Here is a 13,898-nt window from a genome sequence, read left to right on the forward strand (position 1 = left end):
AAAAGTAAAAGTATGGAAAAAATGATACCACATGGAAACAGTACTGAAAGGAAAGCAGGAGTGTCTGTGTTTGATATCAGATGAAGTAGACATCAGAGCAAAGAAAATATCAGAGGCAAAAAGGAAAATAATGTAGTTATAGCAAGACACAGCAACCTTTTATATAAAAAATATCAATGGACCAAAAAATAGAGCTTCTAAATATGTGGAGACTTCCCTGATGGTCCAATGGTTAAGAATGTGCCTTACTATGCAGAGGACAGAGGTTCAATCTCTGACCAGAGAACTAAGATTCCACATGTGGTGGAGCAACTAAGCCTGCACACCACAGCTACTGAAACCTAGGTGTTCTGGAACCCTTGAGTCACAGCTAGAGAGACTATGAGTTGAAACAGAAGATCCTGCATGCCCCAACTAAGACCCAACACAGACAAATAAATTTTAAAAAGTTTTAAATTATTAGTTGGTGATGGACAGGGATGCCTGGTGTGCTGCTATCCATGAGGTCGCAGAGTTGGACATGACTGAGTGAATGAACTGAACTGAACTGAAATATGTGAAGGAAATACTAAGAGATCTGAAATGAGAAACAGACAAATCCACAGTTATGGTTCAAAAGTTCAACAATCCTCTTGCAACCAATGAGACAGAAAACAAGGATATAGAAGAATGCAAAAAAAAAAAAAAAACTATCAACCAATAGAAATTAATTCACATGTATTTAGAACAGTACACTCAAAAACAGAAGACTGCACATTCTTTTGAGGTGCCTACAAAACATGTCAAGGTAGACCATATCTCAGATCAAAGGCATATTCAAATTGTTTAAGAGAACCGAAATAATATCAACTGTGTTTACCAATCACAATGAAATCAAACTAGAAAGCAATAACAGAGAGATAACAAAAGACTATATAAACAGTTGAACATTAAGTGATAAACTTACTCAATATTCATGGGCCAAAATAAATCTCAAGGGAAATGAAAAATACATTGAACTAAATGAAAATAAATACATATTAAAATTAAGACACACAACTAACACAAGGCTGGGGTGAAATTTTATAGCACTGACTATATCCTTTAGAATAATAGAAATAAAGTTATACCAATTTTTTAAATCTGTCTCCTAAGGCAAAGGAAATAAAAGCAAAAATAAATCAATGGGTCTTAATCAAAATTAAAAGCTTTTGCACAGCAAAGGAAACTACGAACAAAACAATAAGACAACTTACTGAATTGGAGAAAATATTTGCAAACAGCATGACTGATTGGGGCTTAATATTAAAAGTACCCAAACAGCTCGTAAAACTCAACATCAAAAAACAACCTGATTTAAAAATGGGCAGAAGACCTAAGTAGATATTTTTACAATAGGACATGCAGATAGCCTACAGGCACATAAAATGGTGCTCAGATCAGATCAGATCAGTCGCTCAGTCGTGTCCGACTCTTTGTGACCCCATGAATTGCAGCACGCCAGACCTCCCTGTCTGTCACCAACTCCCAGAGTTCACTCAGACTCATGTCCATCGAGTCAGTGATGCCATCCAGCCATCTCATCCTCTGTCGTCCCCTTCTCCTCTTGCCCCCAATCCCTCCCAGAATCAGAGTCTTTTCCAATGAGTCAACTCTTTGCATGAGGTGACCAAAGTACTGGAGTTTCAGATTTAGCATCATTCCTTCCAAAGAAATCCCAGGGCTGATCTCCTTCAGAATGGACTGGTTGGATCTCCTTGCAGTCCACGGGACTCGCAAGAGTCTTCTCCAACACCACAGTTCAAAAGCATCAATTCTTCGCCGCTCAGCCTTCTTCACAGTCCAACTCTCATATCCATACATGACCACAGGAAAAACCATAGCCTTGAATAGACGGACCTTTGTTGGCAAAGTAATGTCTCTGCTTTTCAGTACACCATCTAGCTTGGTCATAACTTTCCTTCCAAGGAGTAAGTGTCTTTTAATTTCATGGCTGCAGTCACCATCTGCAGTGATTTTGGAGCCCAAAAAAATAAAGTCTGCCACTGTTTCCACTGTTTCCCCATCGATTTCCCATGAAGTAATGGGACTGGATGCCATGATCTTCTTTTTCTGAATGTTGAGCTTTAAGCCAACTTTTTCACTCTCCACTTTCACTTTCATCAAGAGGCTTTTTAGTTCCTCTTCACCTTCTGCCATAAGGGTAGTGTCATCTACATATCTGAGATTATTGATATTTCTCCCAGCAATCTTGATTCCAGCTTGTGTTTCTTCCAGTCCAGCATTTCTCATGATGTACTCTGCATATAAGTTAAATAAACAGGGTGACAATATACAGCCTTGACGTACTCCTTTTCCTATTTGGAACCAGTCTGTTTTTCCATGTCCAGTTCTAACTGTTGCTTCCTGACCTGCATATAGATTTCTCAAGAGGCAGATCAGGCGGTCTGGTATTCCCATCTCTTTCAGAATTTTCCACAGTTTATTGTGATCCTCACAGTCAAAGGCTTTGACATAGTCAATAAAGCAGAAATAGATGTTTTTCTGGAACTCTCTTGCTTTTTCGATGATCCAGCGGATGTTGGCAATTTGTTCTCTGGTTCCTCTGCCTTTTCTAATACTAGCTTGAACATCAGAAAGTTCACAGTTCACATATTGCTGAAGCCTGGCTTGGAGAATTTTGAGCATTACTTTACTAGCGTGTGAGATGAGTGCAACTGTGCAGTAGTTTGAGCATTCTTTGGCATTGCCTTTCTTTGGGATTGGAATGAAAACAGACCTTTTCCAGTCCTGTGACCACTGCTGAGTTTTCCAAATTTGCTGGCATATTGAGTGTAGCACTTTCACAGCATCATCTTTCAGGATTTGGAGTAGCTCAACTGGAATTCTATCACCTCCACTAGCTTTGTTCGTAGTGATGCTTTCTAAGGCCCACTTGACTTCACATTCCAGGATGTCTGGCTCTAGGTCAGTTATGACACCATCGTGGTTATCTGGGTCGTGACATCGCTAATCATCACTAAAATGTGTGACTTATTCGTGTCGATGTATAGCAAAAATCACCACAGTATTTGAAAGTAATTAGCTTCCAATTAAAATAAATAAATTACTTCAAAAACACAATAAGCTATCATCTCACATTTCTCAGAAAGGCTACCGTAAAAAAGAACAGAAACAACAAATTTTGGTGAGGATGTGAAGAAAAAGGAACCTCAAACACCATAGGTGGATGTTTGAGTTGATGCAGCCACTGTGGAAATCACCATGGTGTTTTCTCAAAAAAACTAAAAATCGAATCACCATATGACCCAGAAATTCAATTGGGTATGCATTGTAAAAACAAAAAGCACTAATTTGAAAAGACACATGCCCCGCAATGTTCATAGCAGCATTATTTACAATGGCCAAGATACAGAAGCAACCTAAATGTTCATCAATACATTCTGGAATACTACTTAACTGTAAAAAAAAAAGAAAAGAAAGAAAGAAAATTTTGCCATTTGAAAAATCATTGACGGACATGAAGGGTACTGTATGCTATCACATATTTGTGAAGTCTGAAAAATTAGTGAATATAACAAAAAGAAGCAGAGTCACACACAGAGAGAACAAACTGGGTTTACCAGGGGGAAGAGAGAAGGGTAAGATAGGGGTAAGGGATTAAGAGTTATAAACTATTATGTACAAAAAAAATAAGCTAAAAGAATGTGTTGTACAAAACAAGGAATATAGCCAGTATTTTGTAGTAACAATTAAGGAATATAATCTCTAAAAATTGTGAATCACTGTGTTGAACAATGTAACATATAATAGCCTGAGACTGTGGACTTTAGAGGCAACTATAGACTCTGAGAGCGAATGCCAGTTGCAGCAAAGCAAGATCTGAGTCTGAGCTGACCCCACAATGTCCACAGCAGGTCCAGAGACCTTCCTAGATATACTGGATGACTTTATGAATAGGGATATCAACTGTAGCTGAAAAAAGGGGGACTCACTTGGACATTTCCCCTCACTACCACTCTACTTGACATTAAGTTGATTCAGTCGTGTTGGAATCTTTGGGACCCCATGGACTGCGGCACACCAGGCTTCCCTGTCCTTCAGTATCTCCTGGAGTTTAGTGACGCTCATCTCCATTAAGTTGGTGATGTAATCCAACCATCTCATCCTCTGTTGTCCACTTCTCCTCCCACCTTCAATCTTTCCCAGCATCAGGGTATTGTCCATTGAGTCAGTTCTTCGCATCAGCAAGCCAAAGTATTGGAGCTTCAGATACAGCATCAGTCCTTCCAATGAATATTTAGGACTGATTTCCTTTAAGATGGACTGGTTGGATCTCCTTGCAGTCCAAGGGGCTCTCAAGAGTCTTCTCTAACACCACGGTTCAAAAGCATCAATTCTTTGGCACTCAGCCTTCTTTATGGTCCAGTTCTCACATCCATACATGACTACTGGGAAAACCATAGCTTTGACTATATGGACTGTTGTTGCAATGTAATGTCTCTGATTTTTAACATGCTTCTTAGGTTTGTCATTTCTTTTCTTCCAAGTAGCAAGAATTTTAAATTTCATGCCTTAAGTCACCATCCACAATGATTTTGGAGCCCAAGAAAATAAAGTCTAATTGTTTCCATTGTTTTACCATAAATTAGCCATGAAGTGATGGGACCAGATTCCATGATCTTAGTTTTCTGAATGTTCAGTTTTAAACCAGCCTTTTGACTCTCCTCTTTTACCTTCATCAAGAGGTTCTTTAGATCCTCTTCGCTTTCTGCCATAAAGTTGGCATCATATACATATCTGAGGTTATGGATATTTTTCCTTGAAAACTTGATTCATGCTTGTGTCTCATCAAACCTGGCATTTGGCATGATGTACTCTGCATAGAAAACTAATATCATGGCATCTGGTCCCATCACTTCATGGAAAATAGATGGGGAAACAATGGAAACAGTGACAGACTTAATTTTCTTTGGCTCGAAAATCACTGCAGCTAGTGACTGCAGCCATGAAATTAAAAGACACGTGCTCCTTGGAAGAAAAGTTATGACCAACTTAGACAGCATATTAAAAAGCAGAGACATTATTTTTTCAAAAAAGTCTGTCTAGTCAAAACTATGGTTTTTCCAGTAGTCATGTATGGATGTGAGAGTTGGACTATAAAGAAAGCTGAGCACTTAAGAATTGATGCTTTTGAACTGTGGCACCGGAGAAGACTCTTCTTGGACAGCAAGGAGATCCAACCAGTCCATCCTAAAGGAAATCAGTCCTGAATATTCATTGGAAGGACTGATGCTGAAGTGGAAACTCCAATACTTTGGCCATCTGATGTGAAGAACTGACGCATTGGAAATGACCTTGATGCTGGGAAAGATTGAAGGTGGGAGGAGAAGGGGACGGCAGAGGATGACATGGTTGGATGGCATCACCAACTCAATGTACATGAGTTTGAGTAACCTCTGGGAGTTGGTGATGGACAGGGAAGCCTGGCGTGGTGTAGTCCATGGGGTCACAGAGTCAGACACGACTGAGCAACCGAACTGAACTGAACTCTGCATAGAAGTTAAATAAGCAGGGTAACAATATAGAGCCTTGACATAACTCCTTTCCCAATTTTCAACCATTTCATTCTTCCAGATCTGGTTCTGTTGCTTCTTGACCTGCATACAGGCATCTCAGGAGGCAGGTAAGATTATCTGCCATTCTCATCTCTTTAAGAATTTTCCACAGTTTGTTGTGATCTACACAGTCAAAGCCTTCAGTATAGTAAATGAAGCAGAAGCAGATGTTTTCCTAGAATTCCCTTGATTTTCTATGAACCAACAGATATTGGAAATTTAATTCCTGGTTCTTCTGCCTTTTCTAAATCCAGCTTGTACATTTGGAAGTTCTCGGTTCAGATAATGTTGAAGCCTAGCTTGAAAGATTTTGAGCATTACCTTGTTAACATGTGAAATGTGTGCAACTGTGACATAGTTCGGAGAAGGCAATGGCAACCCACTCCAGTACTCTTGCCTGGACAATCCATGGGTGGAGGAACCTGGTAGACTGCAGTCCATGGGGTCGCTGAGAGTTGGACGTGACTGAGCGACTTCACTTTCACTTTCCTGCATTGGAGAAGGAAATGGAAACCCACTCCAGTGTTCTTGCCTGGAGAATCCCATGGATGGGGGAGCCTGGTGGGCTGCCGTCTCTGGGGTTGCACAGAGTCAGACATGACTGAAGTGACTTAGCAGCAGCAGCAGTGTCATAGTTTGAACATTCTTTGTCATTGCCCTTCTTTGGGATTGGAATGAAAACTGACATTTTTCAGTCCTGTGGCCACTGCCAAGTATTACAATTTTGCTGGCATATTGAGTGCAGGTCTTTCACAGCATCATCTTTTAGGGTTTGAAATAGCTCAGCTAGAATCCCATCACCTCTACATGCTCTGTTCATAGTGACGCTTCCTAAGGCCCACTTGACTTCGCAATCCAGGATGTCTAACTCTAGGTGAGTGATTACACCAGCATAAATTATCCATGTGATTAAGATCTTTTTTTGTACAGTTCTTCTGTGTATTCTTTCCACCTCTTCTTAATATCTTCTGCTTCTGTTCAGTTCAGTTCGGTCTCTCAGTCGTGTCTGACTCCTTGCGACCCAATGAATCACAGCACGCCAGGCCTCCCTGTCCATCACCAACTCTCGGAGTTCACTCAGACTCATGTCCATCGAGTCGGTGATGTCATCCAGCCATCTCATCCTCTGTCGTCCCTTTCTCCTCCTGCCCCCAATCCCTCCCAGCATCAGGGTCTTTTCCAATGAGTCAACTCTTCGTATGAGGTGGCCAAAGTATTGGAGTTTCAGCTTCAGCATCAGTCCTTCCAAAGAACACCCAGGACTGATCTCCTTTAGTATGGACTGGTTGGATCTCCTTGCAGTCCAAGGGACTCGTAAGAGTCTTCTCCAACACCACAGTTCAAAAGCATCAATGCTTTGGCGCTCAGCTTTCTTTACAGTCCAACTCTCACATCCATACATGACCACTGGAAAAACCATAGTCTTGACTAAACAGACCTTTGTTGGCAGAGTAATGTCTCTGCTTTTCAATATACTATCTAGGTTGGTCATAACTTTCCTTCCAAGGAATACACATCTTTTAATTTCATGGCTTCAATCACCATCTGCAGTGATTTTGGAGCCCCCCAAAATAAAGTCTGACACTGTTTCCACTGTTTCCGCATCTATCTCCCATGAAGTGATGGGACCAGATGCCATGATCTTAGTTTTCTGAATGTTGAGCTTCAGCTTCTGTTAGGTTCATACTATTTCTAGACTTTATTGTGCCCATCTTTGTATGCAATGTTCCCTTGGTATCTTTAATTTTCTTTTTTTTTTAATTTAATTCTTTTATTTTTCTTTTAGAGAATATTAGATATTATGAACAAAATTTTACTGTTCACTATAGTTACACATTCTTATTTGTTTTATATGTTATAAGCATACTGAAGCAGATAAAATTCACTTAAGTAAATTAGACATATTCCACAACTCTGACATTTACTTTTCTAAGTCAGGACAAAAGAAAGCTTATTAGCTTTCCCTAAGAAATCAGCATCAAACTGAAACTAGTATATACTGGAGTTCCTTGGACTGCAAGGAGGTCCAACCAGTCTATCCTAAAGGAAATTAGTCATGAATATTCATTGGAAGGACTGATGCTGAAGCTGAAACTCCAATACTTTGGCCATCTGATGTGAAGAACTGACTCATTTGAAAAGACCCTGAAAAAAAAAAAAAGAAAAGACCCTGATGCTGGGAAAGATTGAAGGTGGGAGAAGGGGACGACAGAGGATGAGATGGTTGGATGGCATTACCGATTCAGTGGACATGAGTTTGAGTAAACTACAGAAGTTGATGATGGGCAAGGAGGCCTGCCACGGTGCACTCCATGGGGTCACAGAGTTGGACCTGACTGAGTGACTAAACTGAACTGAACTGAACATCTGCCATTTTTCAGACTTTAACTTTAGGTTACAGCTAAAATAATTTTTATCTCAAGTTTTATGAAATAACAGAGGCTGAAACATACAAATCCTGTTTGTAATCATATTGGCCATTTAAAAATAAAAAAATAACTTTAATCAAGAAAATTATACTCACCTTGCTAGGAAAAAAAAAAAAAGCTACCATTAAGTTGTTTTACAATACTTTAATTACAGTTGGAATTTACAATAACTAGATTTCACTGTATTTTGTTTTATTGCTTAATGCTTCTCTTTTAATCTTAAAGTAACAGAGTACCTCCCCCCACCCCAGAAAAAAATCCAGATCAGCATTACAAAACAATTGGCCTTCAGAACATATGTTGTTTAGCAGCCAGAATGATTCTTAACCTTTGGAAGTGTTAATACCTTCATGCAATACTTATCTGCTCAAGAAGACCACAATAGTTCCCCACACTGTTGCTTGCTGAGCACATAATACTGATATTCTGTTTTTATGTTATAAAGCCCAGTTGTTGTTTAGTTATTCACTCATGTCCAACTCGGTGACACCACAGACTATACAGCCCACCAGGCTCCTTTGTCCATGGAATTTTCCAGGCAAGATTACTGGAGTGGGTTGCCATTTCCTATTACAGAGGATCTTCCTGACCCAGGGATCAAACATGTGTCTCCACATCTCCTGCATTGCAGGTGGATTCTTTACCACTGAGCCACTGTGAAAGCTCATAAAACCCAGTATTTACTTAGAAGAATTAGTTGCACTCATGGAGAAAAAAATCAAACTTTACATAAACTTGATATAAAACGTTACTAGTTACTTCTTATTTAAGAAAAACAGATCAAACCAAAAAGGTCTCATTATCATAAAACCCCTTACATAACAAATTATCAAACACATTTGTACATATGCTTGTACTATCTTCTTAAAATATTTTTATAAATAACCTAAAGTTTGATTTGGCAAATCATTCAACTGAAAACTGATTTTATTATACAGTCTTGACTCAACAGTAGTTTTCAGCTTTATTCATATATATATAGCATAAAAATTCCAAAACATTTGAAACAAATATTCTCAAATATTTGAGGAAAGATTAAATTAATATGGCTAATAAAATAACAAGTAACAAAGGTTTTCCCTAATCCTAGAGAATGAAGCAAAAAGAGAGACCTTATAAGACAAATTGGAGAAGAAGAAGAATTTGAAGTAAATTTGGCCTTGGACCTTTTTACATTGCTACTCCTTCAATTTACACAAGTTAAAGAATAAGAGAAGCTAATAACTATTTCTCAGTGGAAAAGGCTGCAAGGAAAGCAAAGCAGCTGAGTAGTGATGGAGAAAGTACAACAAAGAAAATAAAAATTTATAGTTAAGATAATCAAGAAATGATGTCACAACTATTCTGAAGTTGAGAAATAGCAAGGAATAATCAATGAATTAGGAAAGCAATAATCTGCTGCATCTTTTAAAGTTATATACAAACAAAAGACTTATTTTTATTAAAGCAAAAGTCTTAGCTGCACTTTGATGGGGTTATACAAAAATGTCACATCATCAACCTAAAGGGGTGGGAAGGGAGGAGATTCCAGAGGGAAGGGATATATGCATGAGTGAAGTGAGTGAAGGTCACTCAGTCGTGTCGACTCTTTGCAACCCCATGGACTATACACTGCATGGAATTCTCCAGGCCAGAATACTAGAGCGCATAGCCTTTCCCTTCTCCAGGGGATCTTCCCAACCCAGAGATCAAACCCAGGTCTCCTGTATTGCAGATGGATTCTTTACTAGCTGAGCCACAAGGGAAGCCCAGATATATGCATACCTATGGATGATTCATGTTGTTATATGGCAGAAACCAACATAACATTGTAAAGAAATTATCCTCCAATTAAAAATAATTTTTTAAAAAGTCACAGGATTAATCCCATCAACAGCCATGTTACTGCAATAAAGTTATTTATAAACATTAATTAAATTTGCTATCACCACATTATTGCAATATCAAAGAAACTGAGTCATTTCACTTCTTCATGAAAAATTACATTGATATGGTTACTGAAAGCTTTCAGTAATAAGGAGAAAAAAAATTTTTAACAATTTCAACACAGAATAGAATGTTCAGAATCTTATATTTCATAAAAATATCAATAATCATGGTACCATCTTGGTCTATAAATGATATTCTCCACAAAGAACTTTCAAGTGTTTTTTTTTTTTTTTTTTAAACACCATGAAGGGGACATTAGTTAAAGTTTCGCTCTGACACATTTTAAAAAAACCTATTAGTAACTTTGCCATAAAACTGATTTAAGGTAGTTGTGTTTTTTTTTCAGAAACACTGAGAATAATCCAATATTTAGTATTAATACTCAAATCAGCACACTGACATAATAGCAACATTTTATAGACTAGCTGCAATTTTCAGTAACTGTGTTCACCAACTGTGTAACAGAATTGTAGCGTTCTCCTAAGCCATATGCATGTCTCATATAAACAAGTATTAATAGGTCTTCTGGATATTCTTTACCAACAAAAATAGGAGGAGAATCTGCCTGTATTACCTCTATTGGTTTTCATAAAATGTGAGATAAGGCTCTTAGCTCAAGTTGACCCCCTCCCCCATGAAGTTGCGTTTACAATATCATCACAGTACTTTCCAAACTCGTCTGGAGTATACATAGCTCCCATATTAGGATTTGTTAAAAATGGCAGAAAGTCTTCCACATGACTTTGCATATAGTTACCAGTTTGACATCTTAAGGCAGCCACAGGCAGAATGCAGTTCTGTTCTTTCAGTTGATCTTCAATGGCTCTATACATACAGTGCCATCAGATGGAATCTATTTAATTTCCAACTGTCTAGCTGCCAATGTTTGAGCAAGTTTTTCACTTTCTACATGTCTAACTCTGGTTAAGTTTTCAATATCAGCTTTGGCTATCCTTTCTTCCCACTCCTTTTCCAGTGTAGCTTTTTTGTCTTTACTCTCTTTAGAAGTCAACTTCAACTGATCCATCTCCCCTTTATGTTTCTGTTCCATTTCTGCTTATAACTTAGAAACATCTTCTGTAAGCTGCTTCCTCCTCTTTTTGTCATTCCTGGGAAAAGCAATCTTCATACCCTGTATTTTGGCTTGCAACTCCTTCTTTTTGCAATGCCTTCTCACTAGCTGTTCCTCTTCATCAAGCTCCTCAGTCAAGACTGCCTCCATGATGACCAGGTCTATCTTTAATTTTCTTAAAGAGATCTCTAGTCTTCCCCATTCTATTGTTTTCCTCTGTGTCTTTCACTGTTCACATAGGAAGGCTTTCTTATCTCCCCTTGTTATTCTTTGGAACTCTACACTTAGATGGGTATATCTTTCCTTTTATTCTTTTCCTTTCACTTCTCTTCTTTTCTCAGCTATTTGTAAGACATCCTCAGACAACCATTTTGCCTTTGTGCATTTTTTTTCCTTTGGTGATGGCTTTGCCTACTATTGCCTCCTGTGCAATAGTAGCTTCCCTGAGAGCTCAGTTGGTAAAGAATCTGCCTGTAATGAAGGAGACCCCAGTTTGACTCCTGGGTTGGAAAGATCTGCTGGAGGAGGAATAAGCTACACACTCCAGTATTCTTGGGCTTCCCTTGAGGCTCAGCTCGTAAAGAATCCACCTGTAATGCAGGAAACCTGGGTTTGATCCCTGGGTTGGGAAGACCCCTGGAGAAGGAAAGGCTATGCACTCCAGTATTCTAGCCTGGAGAATTCCATTGACTGTGTAGTCCATGGGGTCACAAAGAGTCAGACACTACTGGGCGACTTTCACTTTCACTTCCTGTACAGTATTATGAACCTTCATCCATAGTTCTTCAGGCACTCTGTCTATCAAATCTAATCTCTTAAATCTATTTGTCACTACCACTGTATCATCTTAAGGGATTTAATTTGGGTCATACCTGAATGGCCTAGTGGTCTTCTCTACTTTCTTTGATTTAAGCCTGAATTTTGCAATAAAGGAGTTCATGATCTGAGCCAGAGTCAGCTCCTGGTCTTGTTTACTTGTTTCTGTTGACTGTATGGAGCTTCTCCATCTCTGGCTGCAAAGAATATAATCAGTCTGATGTAGGTATTGACCATCTGGTGATGTCCATGTGTAGAGTCGGCTCTTACGTTTCTAGAAGAGATTGTTTGCTATGACTGGTGTGTTCTCTTGGCAAATCTCTGTTAATGTTTGCCCTGCTTGGTTTTGTACTCCAAGGCCTAATTTGCCTGTTACTCTGGGTATCTTTTGAGTACCTATTTTTGCATTTCAGTCCCCTATCATGAAAGGTCTGTCTAGTCAACCTATGGTTTTTCCAGTAGTCATGTGTGGATGTGAGAACTGGACCATACAGAAAGCTGAGTACCAAAGAACTGATGCTTTTGAACTGTGGTGTTGGAGAAAACTCTTGCAAGTCCTTTGGACTGCTAGGAGATCAAATCTGTCAATCCAAAAGGAAGTCAGTCCTGAATATTCATGGGAAAGACTGATGCTGAAGCTGAAGCTCCGATACTTTGGCCACCTAATGCAAAGAACTGACTCATTGGAAAAGACCCTGACACTGTAAAAGACTGAAAAGCAGGAGGAAAAGGGGATCACAGAGGATGAGATGATTGGATGACATCACTGACTCAATGGACATGAGTTTGAGCAAGCTCCAGGAGTTGGTGATAGACAGAAAAGCCTGGTGTGCTGCAGTTCATGTGGTTGCAGAGTTGGACCCAACTGAGCAACTGAACTGAAGTGAATCCCATATTCTGCAACATGGATGAACCTAAAGATTATTATGCTAAATAAAGTGAGCAATATAGAGACAAATATCATGTGCTATCACTTATATGTGGAATCTAAAAAAAATGATACCAATGAACTTATATTCAAGATAGAAACAGATCCACAGACATAGAAAACAGACTTGTGGTTTACCAAAGGGGAAGTGAGAGGAGGATAAATTTGGAGTTTGGGATTAACATAAACACTATTACATATGAAACAGATAACCCCCACTTATCTCCTGCATAGCAAAGGAAACTATACTCAATTGTCAGGGAACATTTAACAGGAGGATTCCTGCATGCTGTTTTTTATTTTTCAAGGATTTTCTGTTTCTTATTGGTTCTTATTCCAGGAATGAGTAAAGCTGCATGTAGTTTTCAGGACTGAGGTCATGGGATGAGACATGCAGTGACTCTTTTCAGTGTCAGTGACCTTGTATGTATTAGACTATCCATATTGTGGCTATTGATAAAATTTCATCCTGTGTAATAGCTGAGTAATCATCTTACTAAAGATATATAAGCCTTCATTTCTGCTAATAAAGAACCTTTGCTCCATCAGAGCTTGGGTCCCCGTGTCTTTCTCTCTCTCTCTCTCTCTCTCTCTGTCTCCTCAGCTGATTCTTTGGAGTGCAGAGACTCATCTTGCTCACTCTCCTGCCTGGGCTTCTAAGACTCTCTTGAGAAGGCGCCCTATGCCTTCACCCACCTCGAGAGGGCGCCCGGTGCCTTTGTGAGAGATGCAAGTCCTGTGTCGAGGGCTTTAGTGGTTTTCTGCATAAACCAGAGAGTATCAGCTTCTCTCTCTCTCTTTCTTATCATTGCCTCCGGACCGCCAAGTCCTGGTCCATTAAAGGACCCCAATAAGTGGTGCCCAAAACAGGGACTCTGGTATACATCGCATTTCAGTCACAGGGATTCAGGACCTATTGAGGTCGGTAAGTACTAAGACATGGGTCAAACGGCTGGAAAGCCCCATCATTTCTCTATGTTACTTCACCATTTGTTTAAATCTCAGGGACTTTTGGTTGTGTGCCAATGACTAGAGCCTTGCTTTCAAACAATGTTTAAATATAATCCGTGGTTTCCTGATAAAGGCAATTTTGATTTAGAAATTTGGCACCAGGTCAAAGAAAATGT

General features: G+C 39.2%; 1 protein-coding gene and 1 pseudogene across 3 annotated transcripts in view; both read right to left on the reverse strand.

Moving 5' to 3' along the window:
• ZC3H12B (zinc finger CCCH-type containing 12B) overlaps positions 1 to 13,898 on the reverse strand; it is a 604,651-nt gene that overhangs the window by 507,532 nt on the left and 83,221 nt on the right. The window lies entirely within an intron of this gene.
• Positions 10,377 to 11,006, reverse strand: LOC784086 (deubiquitinase OTUD6B-like; annotated as a pseudogene).

This window comes from Bos taurus, chromosome X (assembly GCF_002263795.3).
Source record: "Bos taurus isolate L1 Dominette 01449 registration number 42190680 breed Hereford chromosome X, ARS-UCD2.0, whole genome shotgun sequence".
Taxonomy (NCBI): Eukaryota; Metazoa; Chordata; class Mammalia; order Artiodactyla; family Bovidae; genus Bos; species Bos taurus.